This window comes from Echiichthys vipera (genome assembly GCF_963691815.1).
Source record: "Echiichthys vipera genome assembly, chromosome: 11".
Lineage (NCBI taxonomy): Eukaryota > Metazoa > Chordata > Actinopteri > Perciformes > Trachinidae > Echiichthys > Echiichthys vipera.
Genome location: NC_139836.1, coordinates 30,193,017 through 30,215,523, shown reverse-complemented (window position 1 = coordinate 30,215,523; position 22,507 = coordinate 30,193,017).

The window sequence follows — 22,507 nt, the reverse complement described above, 5'->3', positions numbered from 1 at the left end:
TTGCAGTCGGAGGAATGTAAACAACCAGGACGATCAGGTGTGAAAACTCCCTCGGCACGTAGTAAGGCCGAAGACTCACGGCAAGCAGCTCAATGTCCGGGCTGCACACACGCTCCTTTACAGTAACGTGTCCAGGATGACACCACTTGTTGTTAATAAGAATAGCAAGTCCCCCACCTTTCCTCTTCCTGTCCGCCTGAACAGTCTGAAAGCCGTGCACAGTTACGTTAGAGTCCGGGATGTCCTCGTTGAGCCACGTCTCCGTGAAACACAGCACACTGCTCACACGATACATCCACTGAGTCTTCACCAGGCCCGCCAGCTCGTCCATCGTATTAGCCAGCGACCTCACGTTCACCATGGTGATGTAAGGAAGAGATGGTTTATATCTCCTCTTCTTTTCCCGGTGTTTACGTCCAGCCTTACATCCCCTGTACTTTCTCCTCAGTTCTATGTGGATTTCAGGCCTCTCCCGCATTAGCGCCGTTGGTGCTAGCGACAACAGCTGTTCACGGGTGTAAACAATGGAGCCGCCGCATTGTTGCGTCCAGACGGAAACGCGGTCGGCAAAAATAGTCCCAAAAATGAGACGAACGGACAAAAAACATGTAAGAAAGTTAACGAACATAGTTGGCTAAGGTTAGCACGACGACTTACAGGAAAAAGCACTAATAAAAAGATAGTAAAATAAGATAAAATAGCAAAAAAGTGCGGAAAGGAGAGAGAGCAACTGTTGCTGGCTGCCGCTTTACACAGCCGGAAGTGTGATTTGATTGGCTGATTTACCCGTCACTTACTACATCACCACACACAGCTACGGACCTCATGAGTTTCAGGGTCCAAACCATTGAGCAGACAGCTGGAAGCCTTTTCTGCCAGAGACAACAACAATAATCTGATTGGATAACTATTTTTAAAGGTTTTAGGACACTTACACTATCATTTCTGCAGCAAACTTGATAAAAAATATTTGAGGATGATGAGTGATGATGATGATGAAAGATAATTATTATTAATTTAAATGAATAAATTATGACATTTAAAATATTGATCGGGTTAGTAGTAATAACAGCTGATACAATGATAAATACGACTAATAACGTTTAAATGGCTGTGAATTTTATAATTTATAAAACTTATGAAAGTATATATTAATAGTTATAATAGCAACAGGAAGCATCATGCAGGACCAAGGCAGCAGGCACCACGAATGAAAAGACGATAAAGCACAAACAACTCCGGGGAAGAAGTTGAATTGGTAACATGCATTGATGAGACATGAAGGATACAGACAGAGAGGAGAGAAGCTAAGAGTATCAGGAACATGATTATACCCCGGCAGACTGGTCTTATAGCAGCATCATTAAGGGCTTGTAAGCCCTAGCTGTAAGCTTTATCAAAGAGGAAAGTTTTAAGTTTACTCTTAAGTATGGGGACGGTGTCTGCCTCCCAAAAAAAAACACTTGGGAGTTGGTTCCACAGGACAGGAGCGTGGTAGCTGAAGGCTCTGCCCCCCATTCTACTTTTGGAGGCGCTAGGAATGAGTAGCCTAGTCTAGTCTAGGTACTATGAGCTCTTTAAGATAGGATGGAGCCTGACCAATAAGAGCTTTGTAGGTATGAAGAAGAATTTTAAATTATATTCTAGAATCATGACTCACTGTAAAATGTTTATTGCTGCGTTAAAGTCACTAGCACATACACTCCACAACAAACACAACTTCCTCCTCCTGCAGCACAACCACAGGGACCTGGGGTCCGTTTCACAAAGCAGGTTCAAAAAACTCTGAGTCTAACCCTGAACTCTGATTTGATCTACTCTGAGATAGGAAACTCTGAGTTTTCAGTTCCAGAACAGCAGATTTGCGTTAGGTTGATCAACTCAGAGTAGTTTGACCTGGAGTTAAGCGCGTGCACCCCAAGTAAAAAAAGACAGCATCAATGGAGCCCTGATTCGACGAGTCACCATAGCAACGGGGAAGCGGAGCGCTACGCTACAACTGGAACTGTAAATATTAATGCGCTCATACGGAGAGTTTGAGCATGTTTTCGCCGAAAGTGTAACACCGCTGCAGCAGCAAAAGAGAGGGAGACGGCGTGGGAGAACATTGCTGCTCGGGTCAGTGCGTAAGTTTAAACATAGTGGCTGTGGCTGTTTTATATATTGTATAAAAAACTCCCATTTGCAAAAAAAACGCAGCGCAACACACATCTGCTGGGATGTGAGAGCATGACTTTGGTTGTTAATGTTGGAAATGTAAGAACGGATGAGGCTCTGTATGTAAATGATAGTCTGTGACATGAAACGGTGTTGTGCCGTATTCAGCCCCTGCCGTGAAATGCACCTCTCGCATTATAGATGATATTCTGGATCAGAAGGCTGTTGTTTGCACCTATAGGAATAGTTTAGATACCGATAACCCAATTAAAAGCACACACTTTTGAACCTATGAATTGCAAGAAAAGCTGGGATTATATTTAGGAAACGCTGAGTCAAATACATTCAACTTGCTCAAAAGATCCATTTCATTCATTTTGTAATTATGGGTGCAGTATATTAAGGACGTCTGATAATCATCTCCCGACGAATATTTAATTCTCTGTGCAGTAATGCTGCACCTTCATCCACGGGATCGTTATCAAAAGGACACGCCATGGTAGTGAAATAGTTGCCACCTAATATAACTTCTAATGTTTGATTTTTGCAATGATTTTCTGAAAAAACAGACGACAGAACTATACTACGCCAAAACTCGCCCGCTGACTGAATGAATGAGGAAATCAAACACCATGTGTGGCTGAAAGAGGGTGGAGACAGAGAGAAATTCAAGGTTTTCTGAAACTAACCTGGTCGGGACCAGGTTAGTTGGGAGCATGTTACCATGGTAACTGACCGAGAGGTTAAGTTACCTCTCTTTGTGAAACAGGCTGGAGTTACCCCTCTCTCTCTGGTTTGAGTTACCTTCCTTTGTGAAACGGAAAACTCAGAGTTTCCCTCATTTCAGGGTTAACAGACTCAGAGTTTTCACTAAACCTGCTTTGTGAAACGGGCCCCTGGTCCAGTCATTTCAACACTAGGCACAGGGTTTGTTTAGACCACCATTGTATCCAGGTGTTTTCTCCATCTACAGTGGATGCTGACTAAGAGTGTCCATGCCCCTTTAGCTCAGGGGCTCTGGGGCCTTCTTCCTCCCTAAAGCAGCAGTGAGGCTGGGGAAGCCATCTGCCGAGCCACTCTAAAGGAGGATGCTGAGGCATGCAGCATCTGCTACAGTAGTAAGTCCAGCAGACTTACTGACCGCACTGATCACATCCTGTTGGTTAAAGTCATAAAAGTGGATCCAGCATCCTGCAGAGTCAGTGACTGAACCTACATGTTAAAACTCACAGACATAGCTGAGTATCCTCTTTATTCAAAGCTCTGTGTTTTACCCAAGTTATACCCCTTCAACTGCACTGTTAATCAGTGAGAAAAATCTGGATATTTTAATGCCTGAATCAGAGGGAAAAGCTGTGCTGATTGATCTTTTCTCAAAATGTCCAAAATAAAGAAGAATGGTATCTTATTCAAGAATGCACATCTGGTTCTGTTGTTGCCTTGGAGAAGCCAATCAGAAATTTTTGAGAATGATTAACTTTCTTGAGATGAAACACAGAGATGGTTGAACAGATCAGACATGCTCCACTGACAGCAAATGGGACAATGAAGAATTATGAAATGTTTGGGACAACAATCAGGAGATTTATAATGTAGTTGCGCTGCTATTTTATGTTTTACAGTTCATTCTCAATAGAGTCACATTTTTTGTTTTACTTTACTTTATTTTACAGTAATCTTTGATACAATTTAAGTCATTATAATTCATTTATTGAGGCACTATAGTGACTTGTGTCTTCATTGCTTGTATAATACTTTTGTGAAGCATTTTCTAGTGACTGGCAAATGAAGCTTAATGGAACCTCATGAAACATTAGTTGATTTAGTTAAGCCCACTAGATGGAGCTCGTGGTTTAAAGAGAAAGGCTCAATGAATGGTGATTCAGTGACTTTTCAGCCCTTTGTTGAACATTGATTGCCTTCCAGTGGACAAAATAAAGAAAATTGTTCATATAGCTTAATAGAATTGTCCATGTTTCCCAAACACTGTTAGCCATTGGAGAAACTCCCTCCAGTTCACTTACAGCTGCATCCAAACTGTAATGTCATTGTGCTTCGGTTGTTAAAGCTAATTGTCGTGAGCCATTCTTTGTGTCCCTCCAGCAGGTACAAACTTCATAGAACTGCGTAAAAAATGAGTACAATCCATTCCCACTCCAGACACTAGAAAGTAAAAAAAAAACTCAGAGCCGGAAGCACATCTACTGTTTCACTCTCATTGAGGAATTCTGGCCTGGCCTGGCCTGGCCTGGCCTGCTGCTCCGCTCCGCTGCTCATTCTCGTACTCCTGCGAGTACTTGTGGTAGCTTGAGACTCCTCTGTAACTACGTTTTAGCTTCTACAGGAGGTTAATGAGCAGGCCAGAGGTTTAAAGAGAAGTGTGCAAATGGCTCATCAAGATAAACACATCGAAGAGAATCAGCTATAGCCTACATGTGTTGTGTTGAAGTTGTTGTCCTGTCGAATAATGTTTTAGATATTAGACAGTGATTGGTTTATGGATTAGTGATGTACCAACTCAAAGTGCCTTGGATAAAATTGAAGCTCAGAGAAGTGCACAGTCATCTCCTCCTTCAGGACAGGAATGTGAAAACACCTATCTAGTGACAAACTTTGCTCAGATACAAGTCACTATAGTCAGCGAACGACATATTAGAGGACACAGAAGAAACACACTTTTTTAGTGGAGAGGGACTTCGTACCAGAGGGCAATTCGAGGCAGCACAGCTTCCAAACCCTGCAGAACCAACTGCATTAAAACTAAATGGCACACAGTGAAACTGGAAGCAGCCACACACTACCAACAGAGTGTGTAAAGGCCCTGCTGTGCCAGGCCTACGCACACCATGGCCTCTGTTCCCCATGGATTTTGGCTGTGAGAGGGTCCTGAGACACATTGCTATGCCTATATCCTGTTGCTAGCATGGTGACCTGTCAATTACAAGGTAGCCCCACCACAAAGCATGTGCCTGCCTTATCGTCTATTTGACTCTAAATGGCACCATAATTTACTAAATGAACATCATGCTGTATTGAAGAAGACTTGAAAAAACAGTGATTGAGACTGATTTTGTTCTGCTTAATGATGCTGCTATAGGCCTAGTCTGCTGGGGGATAATCCTGTTGCTGATACTCTTCGCTTCTCTCCTCTCTGTCTGTATCATTCATGTCTCAACAATACATGTCACTAATTCAACTCCATGTTTGCCACCATAATTATTATCAGTGCCATGTTCTGTCACTCTAGCTGTGCCTGTGTCTTGCTGTTCTGCTGTATTAACTGCCATAACTTGTAAGTCATATTCATATTGCTTTAGCTATAACTACAGTTACTGTTACTTTTGTGGTTGCATGCATCTCTGGAAGTGTGTCTGCCTTCTGTCTTTGTGTCTGTCTTTGTCTCTCTCTGTCCATCTGTCCGTCTTTTCTCTCTCTCTCTCTCCTTTTCTTCCTCCCCAACCGGTGCAGACAGATGTCCGTCCTCCACAGAGCTGGGTCTGTTGGTTACTGCCTGTTATAGGGAAGGTTTTTTTTGCCACCCTATTCTACGGGGGAATTGTTGGGTCTATATAAATCATAAATAAGTCATAGAGTGTGGTCTATACCTACTCTGTAAAGTGTCCTGAGATAACTTTTGTTATGATTTGGCACTATAAATAAAATAGAATTGAATTGAATTGAATGGAATTAGGAAAATGTAATAAATCAAGTGAGAAGTGTACTCAAAGGAGAGTAAGGGAGATGTCGATCACACTTTCTGTACTTTTACTTGGGAGGAGCTCTTATCAGCCAACTTGTGCAGGTGTACCATAGGTTTGCTTGGTTTCAGTGATCCTCCAATTTCTTTTCTACTTCTAAACCATTTTATTTCACATGATTTGCACTAATCAACCATATTTACATTATCCTGGTTGGATTCAATTGATTTAATCTCATCCTGAATCCTGCTGGCAGGGTTAACAAACACAACCCTCCCATTTACTAAAAATGTCATGATTTTCTCTGGTCCAACAGATTGAACCCAATTAAAATCATATCACCTGTTGTACACTGTAACAGTCTTTCAGTCAGTCCTGTACTGACCTCTGCTGGTGAAAAGGAAACAGATACAACAGATATTCATCTTAAATGTATAACACTCAGCTGTACCTCCCTATTAAGCCATGAACCTAGAGTCCTATATGATTACCTACCTATCTATGTGATGTCTACACATTTCCTTTAATTCATCTTTAGTTAAGTGGAAATCTTCAAAATTGAAGTCAGTCATATTTATTTATTGTTAACTATAAGGTTTATTTGCACGTTTAGATCGGCACATAAAAGGTGGCTGGCAGCAGAGGAGTGGACTCGACTTGGACTTTAACAGCAATGACTCGTGACTTCCCTTGGACTTGAGCCTTTTGACTAGACAAGACTTGCTACTTTCCCCAAAACCCAAAGATTAAAAAGTATGTTATTATGGGCCGCTCTGTATCTTTCATTGTGTATATGTGCGTGTGTCTTTGCGTGTATGTGCTGTCGGCACAACATCCAATCAAATTAGACCCACGTTGTTTTGATCCAACAGCATCCATCTAATCAAATTGCAAGAAAACCAATGAAGCGCAACTGTCAAACAATGCGGCAGGTGGAAAAAATGATACCAAAGATAGTTTTGTCCGGGTATAAAAATCAAGAAAAAAAAAAAAAAAAAAAATTGCAATAAGCAAAACATGCGGGTCGATGATTGCAGACGGAGATGCAACAATTTCCAACTTTGTTCGACATTTGAAGTGCGGCTGTAAACTTACCTTAAACGTTACATTGCAAGCGTGAGTTCACTCACACTTATTTATAATTTTAAGCAGGGTTGTATGAGGTACTTATACATAACGTTAGTCATGTATCACACACATTGGATGGTGGTCAGCAGCAAACATAAAAACCTTAAAGGAATCATGGTTTTCATGTGTTTCCAACGCACTGTAGCAGGTTGCCTGAATGTTTTTTTCTTGGAGTGCTAGCCAGTGTTTAATCAGACAACTGAATGATTATGTTTGTATTAAAGGCCAATCCTCATATGGATAAATTAATCAGTGTTAACATGAACCCACTTATTAAAAATCCCTAGACACAGTTCCCATCACAGTTATACAACAATAATCAGAGCCACAATGAAATCTCAGTTTAAATCAGTGTATCGCACAATGATCTATACTCGGCATCAGAAAATTAGTTTTAAATAATTGTCCAAAAGGTCCAAATAATGTCCGACAGAAACGATCCAAAGTTAAAACAGAAATCATAAAATAAAGAAAGAATTTCAGTTTGTTTAATTCTGTTTGAGTTGTTTTTTGTAGGAGTGAATCATCTTCTCAAAGTAAATAATAAAGGATCTTTGTTAAGTTTCAGTTTCATTTTTACCTTTAGTAGGAGTAGAGTATCTTCCCAAACAATTTAACAAACTATCTTTGAACAAGTCAATCTCCGACGCTGTCTGAGTATTCTGAGAATTGACAGAATGTATATGCTGTCTTGTAAATAAGATAAATAACATAAGGCTGTTTAGTTTGTTTACTGAAAGGACGAGTTACAGAGCTGTTCTATAGGAAAGGGATCCTTAAATGACTCCTGTTGGATCTGATGCTATTCAGAAAGTACAATTACATAAAATTAACTTGACTTTCAAGGGGGGCGGGAGGCATAGACATATATACATAGACGCCGCATTGACTGTTGCCGTCGGCTAGAGCGATGTGCATACACGGCGGCCATCTTGGAACAGTGCCAATTGCTTCCATCTATAGCAGGGGTCTGCTCTTGGGCCTCCTGCGGCTCTTTAGTCCCTTTTCAGTGGCTCCTGTAGCTCCTTTTTTTGTGTATATCATATAACTATATACACAACTTTATAAGCTGTGAGATCAAATATGTGTTGCGGCTCCAGACAAATTTGACTTGGTGAAGAGGGGGCAAAATGGCTCTTTTGATAGTAAAGGTTGCAAACCCTTGATCTATATACATGTATACATATGATTCCATCTAGGGAGGAATGGTGCTTCTACACAATAAAAGTGATAATAAAACGCTCAGTTGTCAAGCTATTTTCACAAGGTTTGTTTGTCAAACGTCAGACATGACAGACAGAAAACATTCAGGTGTGTTCATGTCTTTAATTAAAGCATTGCTTGAACAGTATACATTACATTTGTGTATAATTATATATACATATATATTTATTATTATATTGTTACTACTATTCTTATCATTATCATTATGTTATTATATCGTTTTTATTATTACAGGTATTATTAGTGCTGCTATTATAATATTATTATTTTAATTATATCACCATCATTATCATTGCTTTTATTATCATTATACCATTATTATTGTTGATACTGCTATTATTTTTAGATTCATATTATGTTATTATCATATCACTATCTTCATTATTATTATTATTATTAATATTAATATTATTATTATTGTTATGAATATCAGACTGTCAGAACAGCTTGCAGGAACTTACAGGATCCATCACATTCTTTACATATTTTTGGGTGGCTCCCCTGAGGACTCAGACTTTGTTGCACGCTGCAGGACACAGAGGAGAACTTTGTGGCTGTCCAGATCCTAAACTCCCACCACCGCCTGATCAGTATCACCATCTCTATGAATACAATTCAAATTAAATAGGTTCCTTGAATTACCAGAGGGTTAAGTGGCAGAACTTTGAAATATTATATTGAGAAAGAAGATTAACAACTATTTACAAGAGTATTGACAAGCCTTTCATGAATTGGAGCTAAAATCCCTGAAAGAAAACTGTTTTGCACAGTTTCTTTCTTGTGCTGCCACTCTGGTATTTGAGTGTGGTAAGTTTTGTAATGCGATGCAGCCTCATTTTGAGGAACACAGACACCACTAGTTTTAGTAGGTTATAATGGTGGTTGTCAATGCCAAATTGTGTGTCTCCAGTATGTTTCCTGAGCAAATACACATCCTCACGGACCACATGCATGACCACTTATACTTTAGGAGCTTGCCCTGAGTGGACCTGGCGAATCACCCGCATTGCTGCTCTCACCACCTTGACTGTGCCTTCTGATGGAATCATCAAAAAACGATTCCATCCAATAGAGCTTAATCAATGTATTAGCTCTATTAGATGCTGTGTTCTAGCTAAGGTATTCTAATCAATCACTGCAGTCTAGGTCTGTTTTTTTTTTTTAAACTGTATATATCATGGATACTAGAACCCGGGGCTCGAAGCTGAGGGGTTCTGTCCGTTCTGTCAGGGTTTATTTCACTATATAACAAATGCTCACACTGTAGATTATACAGTTTACCTGTGAAAAGTGATCCCACGAGATAGGTTTTGTATGCTCCGCTCATTAGAGCATCCATAAGCAGCACAGAAGTCCGGCATCTTTTCACTAACAAAACTTCTGTACCTAGTACAGTTGCTATGGCGTTGTACTAGGTGGCAGCCTGTAACAGCAGCTCCCCTGGGTTTTTAAGTTTTTTTAACGTTTTTGTTGTGTTTGTGTTTTGGTTTTTGCTGAACTTTTGGCGACTCTTCTCCGCGGACTGGGAGAGGACGAACACCTTTCCTTTTTTTTCTTTTTTGAACTTTTACGGCACTTTTTGTGATGTTTTTGTTTTTGTGATGGTTTTGCTAACCCTAGCAACGTTAGCAAAACGTAGGAGCTGAGCGCAGTGTTTACACACGCGGAGACATGGCTTCACTCACACATCCCGGACCACAGCGTGGTGATTCCCGGCTTCAGCACTGTTCGGGCGGACAGGGGCGTGACAAGCAGCGGAAAGAAAAAAGGAGGAGGGATTGCACTGTACGTGAGTGAGAGGTGGTGTAATCCCGGGCACGTTCACATGAAGAAACGTCTCTGTACCCCGGACGTTGAAATGTTGACTGTGGGGATGAGGCCTTATTATTTGGGCTGGGAATTCACGTCTGCCATCATTATCAGTGTGTACGTTCCTCCTTCAGCTGATGCAGCGCTGGCCTGTGACGTAATCCACTCCACTGTGATACAGACGCAGCATCCTAACGCATTTATTGTCATCACTGGGGATTTTAATCACGTCTTACTGGATAAAACCCTTCCAACATTTCACCAGTATGTTGACTGTCCCACCAGAGACTGTAACACACTGGATCTGTTGTATGCAAATACTAAGGATGCATACAGTCCCACAGCCCTCCCCCCTCTTGGAAGATCTGACCACATCCTGGTTCTGCTGACCCCTAAGTATATTCCCCTTGTTCAGTGGCAGCCTGTCCACAATAGGAGCGTGAGGAGGTGGACTCAGGAGGCTGCTGACGCACTAAAGGGACTGCATTGAGTCGACAGACTGGGATGCACTTGTTGAGCCACATGGAGAGAATCTGGACAGCATGACTGACTGCATCACAGAATACATTAGGTTATGTGAATACACCACCATGCCAACCCGGACTGTACGCCGCTTCCCTAATAATAAGCCGTGGATCACCAATGACCTGAAAGCCCTTCTTAACAAGAAGAAGAGGGCGTTCAGGTCTGGAGACAGGGAAGAACTTAGGAGAGTGCAGCATGAACGAATGAGGGATATGCTGAGGACCTGTAAAGACGTCTACAGGAGGAAGCTGGAGGCCAAACTCCAGCAGAACAATGTGAGGGATGTGTGGACTGGTATGAAGCAGATCACTGGGTGTAAGGTGAGCAGCAGACAGTCATCAGGCAGCCCGGAGAGGGCAAACGAGCTGAACAGATTCTTCAATAGGTTCAGCTCACAGCCTGCTGTCGAATCCATGACACCTCCAGGCCCCCACACACCCTCACTGCCCCAAATGCTTCCTCCCCTCCCCCCTCAATCCCCTGCTGTGAGCTCTCCTGTGCAGCACCTTTCCTCCTCCTCCTCCACCTCCTCCTCCTCTGCCTCCTCCTCCTCCACCTCCCCGTCCTCCACTGAAGACACCAGCAGCCTCCCCCGCATGACTGTGACTGCAGGCCAGGTTAGGAGACAGCTGGAGAGACTCCACCAGCATAAGGCTGCAGGCCCTGACGGTATCAGCCCTAGGATCCTGAAGACATGTGCCAGTCAGCTGTCTCCTGTCCTACAACACCTCTACAACCTGAGTCTTGGTCAGGAGAGAATACCAGTGCTTTGGAAGACCTCCTGCCTGATTCCTGTTCCAAAGAAGTTGACACCATCAGACCTCAATGACTATCGACCAGTGGCCCTCACATCTTACGTCATGAAGGTGCTGGAGAGACTGGTTTTGGTCAACCTGAGTCCGCAGGTGAGAGCCCTGCTAGACCCTCTGCAATTTGCTTACCAGCCCCACTTGGGAGTTGATGACGCTGTCATCTACCTGCTGCAACGAGCCCATTTTCACCTGGATGGTGGAGGAGGTACTGTGAGAATCACATTCTTTGATTTCTCTAGTGCTTTTAACACCATTCAGCCACTGCTACTGGGGGAGAAGCTGCAGGTGATAGGAGTAGATGACACAATGATCTCCTGGATTACTGACTACCTGACAGGCAGGCCACAGTTTGTCCGTATGGGCAGTGTTCTGTCTGATGTGGTGGTTAGTTATTCAGGAGCTCCACAGGGGACTGTACTGTCTCCTTTCCTGTTCACCTTGTACACCACTGACTTTCAGTACAACACTGGGTCGTTCCACCTGCAAAAGTTTTCTGACTCGGCTGTTGTTGGGTGTATTAGTGAGGGACAGGAGGAGGAGTAGCCTACAGGACAAAATTACCTGCAGCTGAACATCAGCAAGACCAGAGAGATGGTGATAGATTTCAGGAAGAAGAGGAAGACGGCTTTTCAACCTCTGTGCATTCTGGGAAAGGATGTGAAGGCGGTGGAGGATTACGAATACCTAGGTGTTACCATCAACCACAGACTGGACTGGAGATCTAACACTGACGCTGTTTACAAGAAGGGGATGAGCAGACTTTACTACCTGAGGAAGCTGAGATCCTTCAACGTGTGCAGCAAGATGTTGGAGATCTTTTATCAGTCTGTTGTGGCCAGTGTACTTTTCTTTGCTGTGGTTTGTTGGGGAAGCAGCATTGGAGACAGCGACACCAACAGATTCAACAAACTGATCAGGAAGGCTGGCTCTGTGATTGGCTGCAAACAGGACACTCTGGAGGCTGTGGTGGAGAGGAGGACACTGAAAAAACTGTTATCCATCATGGATAATCCTCTCCACCCTCTCCAACTCACACTGGTCAGACAGCGGAGCACCTTCCCCAGAAGGCTGCTCCAGCTTCGCCTTCGTAGCAACAGATAAAGGAAATCTTTCCTGCCACAATCCATCACTATATATAATAACTCTCTCACCTCTGCCTGAAAGAGAACTCTGGTCTCTCTAATGTTTTGTTGTATATATTATTAATGTTATAGTATATTTTGCATATTTTGTTGTATATATTATTATTGTTTTTTATTTATAGCACACTGTGCACTGTATATATACACTATGTATATATTGGATTCTATTTATGTTATGTACAAAGTGTTTATTTGCTGACCCACTACTGCTGTTACAAAATAATTTCACAGTCTGGGATCATTAAAGAAATTCTATTCTATTCTATTCTGTCAGAAGCTCGTCTGCTGATAACCACAGTAGAACTTGTATTTGGGTAGTAAAACCAGCATTTTAAAAATATCCAAGCACTCTGTATCATATCCACATGTGTGTAGACGTTTTTAACCAACAAATACGTTTGGAAATCGGTCCAAAATTCAGCGAAAAATTCTATTGAGGAGTATCTCTTTCCTTTGTAGGTTGATGCACCGCTGCCTCTGCAAGCCCTGTTCCAAGATGGTGGCGCTGTAGGCACGTCCCTCCACAGTCGATACGGCGTCTACGTATATATGTCTATGGCGGGCTGTGCCAGAAGGGAAACACTGGTTTTAGCTTGCTGTCATGCTGACATTTCCGACAGGAACATAAAGTTGTACTGCTCATATATCTCACTCTCCAGCAAACCAGAGTCCATTGACAAAAACAGCAAGTTTACCTTGCAACACACGTGAGTTGCTGGTCTACGTTCTGCAAAGTAAAATTGCTGGTAGGCTGGAGACCGCTAGTTAACAAGCAATATACTGTAACTTCCGTTTCTTAACACAATGGGCTGCTGGGTGGCAAGGTAAAGCAATGAAAATATTCTTTATATGGCTTACACTTGAACTGACATCGATTTTATTAAGTTTGTGTCTTTAAGTGGCTCAAATACGTTTAGCTGCTGACCCCGTCCACAGCAATGTAATGCCCTGGTAGCCCCTCTAATTCTCTCTATTGTGAGTGTGTTGACTGGCACTTTCTGTGCGTATACCCTAATACACTTCACAAATCCAGAATAATCCCTTCAACCAAAAATAGATTTACATGACCAGTGCTGCAATCTGCTACAGCAGCAACTGTAACACACTGTTTCTCACACACACACACACACACACACACACACACACACACACACACACACACACACACACACACACACACACACACACACACACACACACACACACACACACACACACACAACAATTCTTAACAAAATGCTAAGCTTGATAATATTAGTAATAAAGAGTAGTTTAAATACAATTCATTTGTGGCTATAAGGGTTTTTCTGAAATATGTTTAATATGCTTACTTCTTACAAATTTGAAGAATACCAGATGAACAAATGCATCATAATTCAACCACAACGGCCTTCAATCTCGCAATTCATGGACAATCGTGTCGGGCATTACAGTATGAGTCATCCACAGCAGGAAGCTAGTACAGCCCAGTGTGTCAGAACACTGACTGAAAACAGAGAACCTTGTTGAAGAGAGACGTTCAATTTAAAAACTCAGTTGAGCAACGCTGACCATGTTTCAGTCCCTGTGGATATTTGGTCAGACAGGAAGATGAGGGGATTCTTCGGTATCACAGTGCACTGGCTAGAGAAAGAGGCAGAGCGAATACAGCTAAAGTCCAATCTCTAGTCCTGTGAGCGCTTCAAAGGATCAAGATCAAGAAACAGTAGATGTTGCAATGGCAAAGAAACAGCATTTGCAGTATTTTGCACATACTCTTCAGCTGGTGGTGGTAAACGGTTTGAAAGAAACAAAAGTAATATCTCCTCTTTCAAAGCTATTAAAACTCAACAAACTCCTGCACACAAGCACAACATTCAAAGATGTGTGTAATGCTGAATTTGGGGAACAGAAAGGCATCCCTGCTGCAGTACACAAGATGGAACTCAACACTGAAGCAAGTGAAGGCAGATCTCCAGTTCAATCATCCAAAGCTCTGTGCTGTTCTAGAAAAGGCTGGGCACAGGGAGTTGTCATTCACAGCACAGGAGTAGAATCTGTTGAATGAGGTGGCCATCTTGAAACCATTTGGAGAAGTAACTGATTTGACACAGGGGGAGAAGGTTATCACAGTCAGTGCTTTTGTTCCATCCATTTTTTAAATTTTTTTTTAATTTTGTTTCTCTGTTGTGGGTGGAGCCCCATGTGCTGGTCAATTGTGACGTCAAAGGCAGAGGTGGCACAATGAGTTAAAGGTAAATGTTACTGAGTCTAATGTAACATTTTCACTCATACTCTGATCTAATTGACTGCAACATTAAGTATTTCACTTTAACGCACTGCATCACAAAGGAGAGGAGCCATTCCAAGATAGCTACTGACACTAAGATGGCTACTACCGTAGGCGAGGACATGCTGCATGCTGCTGCTAGCTGCAGTATCGCGAGCACTGCTATGCCCTGTGAGAGCTGTCAGAACAACCAGAAAGACATTTCCAAACTCTAGGAGAAGATCAAACAACTTACGGATGAGCTCAAACAAAAAGACAGCCTTCTAACCAAATTCATAGACACTGCAGCCACACAGTCGCAAATAATTAGCATCCTGAACTCACCAGCAGCGGGCCAGCAGAACACGCGGCTGGGAATGCCCTCCTCAGCCTCAGCTGGTAGCATCGCTGGTACTAGCACCGTTGATGCTAACAACGTGCTTCGCTTTCCACCTCCACAATACATCCTAGTTGGGGACTCCATAGTAAGGTCTGTTGCAATCCCAAATGGCATTACCGTTTCCTTTTCTGGTGCAAAAATCCTGGATTTACACACAGATTCCTGCTATTGCCGACCGTCACCCGTCTGCCCACACAATCATCGTGCACTGTGGCGTGAACAATCTCAGGTGCAGACAATCAACAAAGCTCCGCGCTGATTACGAGCAGCTTCCATCCCAGTCATTACAAACCACAGACAACTACACATCCACCGTCCCATTACACCTCCCCGTCCTTCCCGTCATAACCTGAAACATATCCGCATCAACAACGTCTCACAGTCAACCAGCCCACATGCAGCCCTCCACATGGCACTTTTTAACGTTCGCTCCCTGTCCAACAAGTCTTTTATCACCAATGACCTGATTTTGAGAACAAACTTGACTGTTTATTTTGAACTGAAACATGGCTGAGCACTGATGCACCAGCTGTTCTCACCGAGGCTTCCCCACCAAATTTGAGTTTTTTATTTTCCAACAGGAGTGGTAGGAGAGGTGGTGAGACTGCAACAATCATCTCAAACTCTATAATAACAAAGGGCATTTCTTTTACCAACTCTACATCATTTGAACACTATGCCTTTGTTTTTAGCAGTCCTCCAATCATATGTGTGACCAGGGCTCCGTTCCACAAAGCAGGTTTAGTGAAAACTCTGAGTCTGTTAACCCTGAAATGAGGGAAAGGAGTTTTCCGTTTCACAAAGGGAGGTAACTCAAACCAGAGAAAGAGGGGTAACTCTAGCCTGTTTCACAGAGAGAGGTCACTTAACCTCTAGGTCAGTTACCATGGTAACATCCTCTATGAACCTAACCTGGTCGGAACCAGGTTTTTCTCAGCAAACCCCAAGTTTCTCTCTGTCTCCGGCCTCTTTCAGCCACACACAGTATTTGATTTCGTCATTCATTCAGTCAGCAGGCGAGTTTTGGCGTAGTATAGTTCTGCTATAGTTCCTTCTGTTTTCTGAGAAAATCATTGCAAAAATCAGTCCGTGGGCCTACATTAGAAGTTTTATTAGGTGGTGACTATTTTCACTAGCATGGCATGTCCTTTTAATAATGATCCCGTGGATGAAGGTGCAGCATTACTGCACAGAGAATTAAATATTCGTTGGGAGATGATTATCAGACCGTGCATAGATGTTCTTGCATTTTCAGACAATTATCTTTTTCAGCGGTACTGTTTCACGTCACAGTCCATCATTTACATACACAACCTCATCCGTCCTTACATTTCCAACAGAAGTCATGTTCTCACATCCCAGCAGATATTGTGTGTTGCGCTGCGTTTTTTGGCAAATGGGAGTTTTTTATACAACGTATAAAACAGCCACTTACGCTAATATTAACTTTACAATGTAAAACATGGTCAAAAGAAGGAATCACCATGATTGTGCCGATGTTTTACCTGTTTGAACAATGTTTTTATGTTTCATCTTAAGCTGCTGCCAAGTGCGCTTCTCCCCCGCGGGACTGCACCTAAATTAAATAAACTAATAGGCTACCACTCAAGCAGTTTCCTCTGTAATATTATTGTGATTGCAACAGGACTACATTTAAACGTATGCACTGACCCGAGCAGCAATGTTCTCCCGAGCCGTCTCCCTCTCTTTTGCTGCTGCAGCGGTGTTACACTTTCGTCAAAAACGTGCTCAAACTCACAGTATGAGTGCATTAATATTTCCAATTCCAGTGGTAGCGTAGCCCTCCTCTTCCCCGTTGCCATGGTGACTCGTCGAATCAGGGCTCCATTGATGCTGTCTTTTTATACTTGTGGTGCACGCGCTTAACTCCAGGTCAAACTACTCAGAGTTGATCAAACTAACTCAAATCAGCTGCTCTGAAAACTCAGTTTCCTATCTCAGAGTAGATCAAGTCAGAGTTCAGGGTTAGACTTTGTTGAACCTGCTTTGTGAAACAGACCTCAGGGCCTGAAGTTAACTTTTTTGGCCACAGTGGTTTTTTACCAGCAAATTTTTTTTGTGCCTAAAATAAAGGTGAACGACTCAGAAAATGCATGAGAATGGTTCTTGAACTTGTACAGAATCCACATTTAAGTAATGTTGAGTTATTAACAAACTAAATCTCATTAATAACTAGAATGACTTACAGCTGTGTCTAACCTGGTGTGGCAGCATTTAGAATAGAAAGTAACAGAAATAAAAACAGCCAATCATCTCACTGATAGGCTTATTTATTTAGTTAACACCCAACTGCAATCCATTAGTCACTGTTTCTTTGTCACTGTAGTGTCATTAGATACCTGGGATCAACATTTTTTTTTTAATTTGACATTAACAATAAACATTACATTTATAACAAATGACTTATAAGTTTATGTTGCTTTTCAAGATAAGACATGTTTGGACTATTTTGACTGAATAACATTTAGATAAACAACCACAATAACGATCATTATAATGAAAGGCCGTCTGCTTCCTCCTCTCTCCAAACACACGATGATCCCCACATTGCATCTCCTCTGTTGTGGCGTCGTACACCAGCCAGTCGTGAACCTTGCCATCCCTTTCCGCTTTCCACTTTGTATTAAAACATCTTTATTAATTTTTTTTAACTGTCCTCCTCATCCTCTTTTTGTTCTGTTGCAGCCAGCGGCCTCTTCACGCCAGCAATATGCCGCCACATTTTTTAATTTTCTTCTTCTTCTTCTCCTTTTTTATTTTGAAAGTCCACGAAAACAGCGGGGCTTGCTTAGCAACAATAGGCTACCTGATTGGTCAACAACACACAACTCTTGCTCAGTGTTGTGTTGTCTTATTGGCTTCACGCCAACATGGCAGGTAGATTGACAGTTTCACCCGCCAATCACAAAAGTTTCCCGCATTTGGCGTGTGGGTGGGTGCCAATTTCATGCCCTGTGTGTGACTATTTATAGACCACCCAAGCACCACTGCTATTTTTATCGGTGAGTTTTCCGAACTTCTATCGATTTTACACTCAACTTACAACAGGGTTTTAATAACTGTGGATTTTAATATACACAGATAATAGTTCAGATCTCACTGCAAGGAAATTTTTAAATCTTTAAATCGACCAGGATTTTAAGCAGCACATCACACAGCCCACTCACAACAGAGGGCACACCCTGAACCTGGTCATGTGGCCTGTCCACGGGTGTGTCCTCTGTTGTCGACCTGGCTGTGTCTGACCATTATTGTGTGTTTTTTGATATCTCCAGTTTTAGCCAACAGGAGGCCCGGTGAGATCAGTGAGGAAGTGCTACCTTGCTCCTGAAGTGGCTGCAAATTTTATTTAACTTTTACTCAATAGCACTGCTGACATTTTACCTGCACCCTGTGAGGATCTATGTGAGGACTTTGCAGACCACTTCAGAGGTGAAGTAGTTGGTATTAGGTCCACTCTTTTAGAACAAAACAATGTTGCTTTTAACAGATCTGAACCATCACTTTTATCTGAGAAGACAAGCATTTTGTCCTGGTTGATGCAGTAGCACTCTGTAGAGTTTTCACCCGTTAACCCAACAACCTGTCTTTTAGACCCAATTCCCACATCACTCTTAAAACAAGTTTGAACTTTTAAACCTTATGAATTGCTCTCTCCAGATGGGTGTCTTCCCCACTGCCTTTAAAACAGCAGTGGTGAAGCCCCTTCTGAAGAAGAGCAATTTGGATCCTGACAATTTCGCCAACTACCAACCTGTATCCAACTTACCCTTTTTAAGTAAAGTTTTAGAAAAGCTGTTTTTATCCAATTAAATGATTTTTTAAAACAGCAACACGATTTTAGAACAGTGTCAATCTGATTTTAGGATGAACCACAGTACAGAGACAGACCTCGTGAAGATTGTTAATGATCTCAGGTGTAACATGGACTCTCAGAAACTGTCAGTCCTGGTGCTACTGGATCTAAGCGCTGCTTTTGATACAGTAAACCACCACATATTATTAAATAGACTCAGGGCGTGATCACACTGTCCTCCCGGACCACGACCCGGACTTTAGGGTACTTGTCCCCCCTCCCTCTCCCCCCCGCGCCCCAGCCCCGTTTGTACTCACACTGCCTGGGCCACGGCCAATGCTTCTTGCTGTCCATACGCCATCACGCCGTAACACGTCACACGCATTGATCGCATGTGTGTGGCTTTGTTTACAAATCTTTCCATAGACCTCGGAGTTTTTGTGCGTCTTGTCGACTGTTTTTGAATATTTTCATCCGACCAAATCTGCAGTAAACACAACGTGAACCTTTCACCACCATTGTTGTTGTTGTTAAATATCCGCGCATGGTCCGTCCTTCTATTTACATGTCCGAACAGGCGGACATAACGCTACTGCCGTAGGGCTCGTGCTCGTGCTTGTACACGTGCGCACGCTCGTGCTCGTACATGTGCAAACGGCTCCGCTAAAGCCCACCTATTTCAAGCGGGCCGTGGAGGGCCAGCTGGCCCCAGTTGAGCGCGGAGCGGGTGCGCTCACACTACTTAAAGGTACTAGACTTTAGCTGAAAAACCGGTTTTGGCCGCGGCCAAAAGGATAGTGTGATCACGCTCTCAGACACCTGGTGGGCCTCTCTGGTACTGTTCCTAAATGGTTTTATTCTTACCTCACAGACCTTAGGTGGGGGGTGCCCCAGGGGTCAATTTTAGGTCCAATACTCTACTACTTTAATTTATATATGCTCCCCCTTAGGGACGTCATCAGGAGACACGATCAATTTTCCCAGCTACGCTGATGATACACAGCTCTACATTGCCGTGTCTCGTGATGACACAGGGCCTATTTGTTCCCTTTTAAACTGTATTTTAGACATAAAGTCATGGATGGCAGAGAACTTCTTACAGCTCAACCAGGACAAAACAGAGGTTTCAATTATTGGTCCTGAAGGCAAGAGAGAGAAACTTTTACCAAAACTAAATGCTTTTAAAGATTCACAGTGCGTAAAAAAACTGGGCGTTCTTATGGACTCTGAGCTTGATTTTATTCCACACATCAGAAATACTACAAAGATGTTTCCATCTTAAGAATATAGCCATAGTTCGCCCATTTCTCTCTATGGCCAGCACAGAGGTGCTAATGCATGCTTTTATCTCTAGCCAGTTAGGGCGCACTCACAGTGTTCTACTGCACCGGGCCAAAACAGGTTTTATCTGTGATTCAAATTCTACAGGAGGCTTCCTGGAGTCAGCAGAGTCGTTGGCAGTTTAGTGCGCAAGCAGGCATTTATTAGCAAATGGACATTGGATGTTACAGACATCTGGAGAAATGTTCTATTCTCTATCTAGAGTAACTGTGTGCAACACAGTACCCGTGATCAGAGGCAAGAAGTTTCTGATCTCTATTCTATCTGCTCCAGCATATAAACTTGTTACAAAGGCGTGGTTATGTGTCTGCTTGTGCGTGCATATGTGTATTTCAGAAGCAGCCGTCCCGATTCCTCCATCTTACACCCCCGCCCTTCTGGGTTTCATCTGTTTGGCATGACTCGTCTTCTTTATCTGTGAAGGAAGCACATATTCTCATCCTCCCTCATACCTTGCCTCCTTATATGGTTGTTGTTTGCGAACGCCGATGCTCTAATCTCAACTAGTTGCTAGGTGCGTTTGTGCAAGCTGGCTATTTCATTGTCTTTGTAACCTTGACTGACTGCCAAAAGTTTGTGTGCTTTTGGAGAAAGCAGAAAAGCTTGAGCCTGGTCAAATAATAGCAGAGGCACATACTATCACACTGACATGATTATACTTATTGCGTCTTATTATCACACTCTCATTAATCATTACTAATACACACGCTAACACATGAGGCCCAGGCAGTGTGAGTACAAACGGGCTGGCCAGCAGGGGGAGGGGGGGACAAGTACCCTAAAGCCCGGGGCGTGGTGCGGAAGGACAGTGTGAGTGCGCCCTTCGAGGCTTTGTAGTAGCAGTGCTGGTGCTGTAGGAAACGGCTGCCTCTCCAGTAGCTCCCCAGTTTTTTAGCTCTTTTACCCTATTTTGACCTCTTTCTTTCTACTTTTTTACTCTTCTTGTGAAGAGATTGTGTGTTTTATATATATCTTATGGATATTTCTAACTTTAAAATGCAACAAAGAGCCAGTTTTCTCAATTACTCAAGAGAGGAACTGCTGGCTCTGCGTACAAAGGGAAGAGCGTGGACAAGGGCGTACTCACACTGTCCTTCTGGCCGGGGCCAAAACCGTTTTTTCAGCTAAAGACTAGTACGTTTAAGCAGTGTGAGTGCACCCGTTCCGCGCATAACTGCGGCCAGCGGCCCGCCCACGGCCCGCTTGAAAGAGGTGGGCTTTAGCGGAGCCGTTTGCACATGTACGAGCAAGAGCGTGCGCGCGTGTACGAGCACGAGCACGAGCCCTATGGCAGTAGCGTTATGTCCGCCTGTTCGGACATAGTAAATAGAAGGACGGACCATGCGCGGACATTTAACAACAACAACAATGGCGGTGAAAGGTTCACGTTGATGTAATGCGGAGGTGGAGTGTTTACTGCAGATTTGGTCGGATGAAAATATTCAAAAACAGTCGACAAGACGCACAAAAACTCCAAGGTCTATGGAAAGATTTGTAAACAAAGTCACACACACACGCGATCAATGCGTGTGACTGTTACGGCGTGATGGCGTATGGACAGCAAGAAGCATTTGCGCGAGGCCCAGGCAGTGTGAGTACAAACGGGGCTGGGGCGCGGGGGGGAGAGGGAGGGGGGACAAGTACCCTGAAGCCCGGGTGGTCTGGAAGGACAGTGTGAGTACGCCCTAAGACACCCCGTCCCGAGGCAGCGGGCGCAGGTTCAACTCCGACCTGCGGCCCTTTGCTCTCTCTCACCCCACTTCCTGTCCGTCCTAAATAATAAAAGGCTTGAAAAACAAATAAAAGAGTTTCATTCATTCTTTAGACTGGCAGTGTTTTATGTGTAAATATGTCACACTTGTTATGTAAAAATTAGTTGTTTAAAGTATAATAAAGATGCTTCTGTATCTAAATAATTTCAAGTTATTATTCTATAATAATATATGTATTACATATGTACATACATAATAATGTATTACATTATGTATATATTAATAACACTTGCTGATGTTACTGTTACTGCGATGAGCTGCATTAATTGTCCTCTGTAGAGATGACAGGCATTTTTAGGGTGTCCCACAACCCTCTGGTCCTGTGCTAAAAAAGTAAACGTAGAGCCCTGTAGCGTGAGCGAAAATACTCACGATGCATGCAGTGAGAAGGGAGTGTTGACATTGTCTTCACTGACACACAGATCAATACCAGT